The sequence below is a fragment of the Salvelinus sp. IW2-2015 genome, linkage group LG4q.1:29, assembly GCF_002910315.2.
Source record: "Salvelinus sp. IW2-2015 linkage group LG4q.1:29, ASM291031v2, whole genome shotgun sequence".
NCBI lineage: Eukaryota > Metazoa > Chordata > Actinopteri > Salmoniformes > Salmonidae > Salvelinus > Salvelinus sp. IW2-2015.
In genome coordinates, this window is record NC_036842.1 from 23670176 (window position 1) to 23674245 (window position 4070).

The 4070-nt window shown below is 44.2% G+C and overlaps 1 pseudogene; it reads right to left on the bottom strand.

The window, feature by feature from the left end:
- LOC111960859 (NMDA receptor synaptonuclear signaling and neuronal migration factor-like) overlaps positions 1 to 3555 on the bottom strand; it is a 66210-nt pseudogene extending 62655 nt beyond the window's left edge.
- Between the last annotated feature and the right edge of the window lie 515 nt (positions 3556 to 4070).

Sequence of the window (4070 nt, forward strand, 5' to 3'; positions counted from 1 at the left end):
CATTATTTATTATGGATCCCCAGCAGCTACTCTTCCTGGGTCCAGCAAAAATTAAGTTTATACCTTTTTAAAACATTACAATAACCATTCACAGATTTCACAAACACACACCGTGTGCCCTCAGGCCCCTACTCCACCACTACCATATATCTACAGTACTAAATCACAACGTCGTGTGTGTGTGTGTGTGTGTGTGTGTGTGTGTGTGTGTGTGTGGTGTGTGTGTGTGTGTGTGTGTGTGTGTGTGTGTGTGTGTGTGGTGTGTGTGTGTGTGGTGTGGTTGTGTGTGTGTGTGTGTGTGTGTGTGTGTGTGTGTGTTGTGTGTGTGTGTGTGTGTGTGTGCATGTGGCATGTGTCTGTGCCAATGTTTGTGCTGCTTCACAGTCCGGCTGTTCATAAGGTGTTTTTTAAATCTGTTTTAAATGTAATTTGTACTGCTTGCGTCCCCGTTACTTGATGTGGAATGAGTTCCATGTAGTCAAGGATCTATGTAGTACTGTTGCCTCCCATAGTCTGTTCTGGGACTTGAAGACTGTGAAGAGACAGTTGTGTTGTGACAAAGGTAGGTGGTATACAGAAATAGCCCTATTTGGTAAAAGACCAGGTCCATATTATGGCAAGAACAGCTCAAATAAGCCAAAGAGAAACAACAGTCCATCATTACTTAAGAACATGAAGGTCAGTCAATACCGGAAAATGTCAAGAACTTTGAAAGTTTCTTCAAGTGCAGTCACAAAAAACCAATCAGAGCGCTATGATGAAACTGGCTCTCATGAGGACCGCCACTGGAAAGAAGACCCAGAGCACCAGTATGTCTCTCTCATAACACAAAACCATACTTTCATGTCTGTGTTATATAGGAGGAGCTGGCCTATATTCTGGTATTCACAGCCAGGCCTTTGCTCCAGAGACATTGTGACTAGAGAAAAGCTATTAAAAGGGTGTCAGGGTCTGTGGCTCAACACACATGAGCTCCAAGGTGGTCTTGCTTCACACACATGCATACACGTACACACACACATACACACATACGCACACACACACACATTCACGCACACAAACAGACATACGCACATGCACGCACAATACATACACACACACCAAACAATCATTATTTCTCTACACACAACACACACACACACACACACACACAACACACACCACACACAGGAGTGTACTGATGATTGTACTGATGAGTGTACTGATGAGTGTACTGATGAGTGTACTGATGATTGTACTGATGAGTGTACTGATGAGTGTACTGAGCCTGGAGAGGCACCAGTTGTCTCTGGTGTGTATGACTGTTTGTTCTAACATAACATTCGTACTCCAGTCAAGTGTATGACATGAGAGATCATGTCAATGTGTCAAACAGGAGATTGGTGTGTGTGTGTGTGCCATGTGATATTGTTACGTGCTCTAGGTCCCCTCTCTCTTGTCACAGCCCTTTGTGTGTGTACACCGAGAATACTGCAGCACAGAGAGTTGTGCGCACACACACGCGGCATTGAATAAAGAGAGGGCTCACACAAACAAACACACATATCCATACACACACGTACGCACGCACGCATACTCACAGAATTATGTAACCATGCCAATGCCATCCCACATCTGTCTGTGGAGTAAACACAGCATCTGCAAGGTCATTCCGCGACCTCCGTTAAGAGAAGACTACTGTGTGAAAACTCATGTATGACCAATCAGATACTGCATATTGATCTCTGTGAACTACTCTCCTAAATAATGTCCACCTGCTGTACGGTTCATTTAATCTCACCAAGGTGCAGCAGCAGCCATGACGTACAAGGGAGCCATCACATTGATTACACTATTGGCCAAATCGAGTCCAGACCTATCCATCTCTTGGGAATCCATAAGCAGACGACATGCATTGAGAAAACTGTGGGTTCTTCCGCTCGATAGACCCAGACAGTGAACACAGAAAACCTGCGCATAGCCAATTTAAGAACAAATGTTATTGCGGTGCTGTTTGACATTATAGCCTGGGTGAGGGGGTGTCAGAAATCTCCAAGATTAACGACCTGTGTTTACGGGACATGAGAAGTAACGATTAGTTTTGCTTCCTTTGCTGAATAACTTAACGGTGGCGTTTATAGGCATTCTGTTGCCCTGCTCCGACCGGTGCAATCACTCACTGTGATGGCTGATCACCGAAGTTGTCCGAGTCAATTGCGGCTGATTGATAAATTGATAGCGCAATCATTTGCGCGCAGGATGCAACACCAGTGCATCCAAGAACGGTAGCACTCTCTAACTTTTCTATCATTTCAGCCAGTACTTTTGAAAGTGGTGCTCACGAGCCAAAACAGGTCCCCATTTGTTCTGTACTACGTCATCCAATTGTGTACTACGTCAACCATTTCGTGAGATATGTTATGAATTCGTATCATAGCATTTTGCAATTTGTGTGATATGTTACAAATCCAATTTGTGCAATATGTTAAAATATTGTTTCTCTATAAAGATATCGGTAAATGTGTCCTTCATATCTAATCCATCCAGTTGGAGCCTATATTTGTAGAAACAAGTCACCAGGGCAGTGGGACACAGGCTACAGTAACCTACATGGGTTAGGCGATGTTGCCATCTTTTGCATATCATGTTTGAATTTGGCACAATAACCAATAGGCTACCTTCAAGAGGTTATGCTATAGTGGTAATGTAACTTTTGTCTGTAAACAAGATCCAGACAGAGCATTTAAATTGCACTGCACCACACAGCTCTGCAGGATCAGTGAAATATTCACCGTCATGATGCACACTTGGAGACTTGCTTGCGTCAATGATAAGAACAAAGACAACTTTGGGCATCAAAAGCGGTAAATTGTGTGATTCTTCCACGCTATTTGTGCAACCAAGTCATGTCGAGCAAGTTGCAGACGCAGCGACGGGTTGATGTTGCTCCACGATGGTTATAAGCTGTAGCCTGCCTGTCCTGCACGGACGATGTTACGTGGAAGAATTCTGGAGGACCCACCATGAATAGATTGAGGCGTTTATAAACGCGCAATTACACAAATTCGTTGACAAATCCTAAATGTCACTATTATGTCACACTATGTTCAGTAACTTGGTAGCATAGCAGATCTCTGCTACAGTAGGACGGCAATACTGATAGGCTAGTCTGTTGGTGGGTGGTCGATCGGGAAAGAGGGCAGGACACTCACCTAACTTTTGCTGCCACGGAAGATATCGCATCGTTTCTTAAATTCTTCCTTTTAGACACGACAGTTCCCATGCTGGCATGGAAACGACGCAGGCAGGAAACAGCTCATTCCAGAAAAACCAAGGATGGAGAAATTCGGCGAGAAAACACTAGAACGTTAAAGGAAATCCAGGACAGACACAGGCATTCCACTACGGCAGGAATCTTTGTGTTTTAAGGTCTGCAGAGCGCTCTCTCAGAAAGAAAACAATAGATTCAGCGCTTCTTCTCCCTACTGTGTCTGAAGAGTGCATGTGTGAGGTAACCCAGTACTGAAAGAATACACAGACAAGCGGCCAACAGTGCTCTCTCTCTTCCTTGATAAAAACTGAGAAAATGGGGTGGGAGGGGGTTGGACTCCTGCTTGTCATCATCAGGTGTGTGTGTGTGTGTGTGTGTCCAGGAGGGGCAGGGGTGGCGGCAGTAGACAGGAAACTGAGCAGAGCCATATAAGGAGTTGTCACCCCCCCACAACACACAGTGAATTCCTTAGGAATAAGCATGTATGTACACACATACAGGTGTGTGCAAGTGCATTGTCCCTAGAGGACTGCATTTTAATTGGTACATTTGAGTGAAATTCTAAGGTGTCTAAAGTCAAGATATAAGGTCTGCACAAGTTCTGTAAGTATATGTTTTTGTGCTTAGTTGAGTGACTTTCTAGCTAGCACAAAGTGAGAGATTGACATGACATACAAATTGTTAACCCACAGGGAAGGATACACTGGGGAATTGTGGTTGTCTAAACACACACTCCACTGAAGACACAGCAAACATAGCCACCAGACAAAGCAGCAAGTAACGGGCCATCAGCCTTCTAAAACGAATCAATCAATCAATC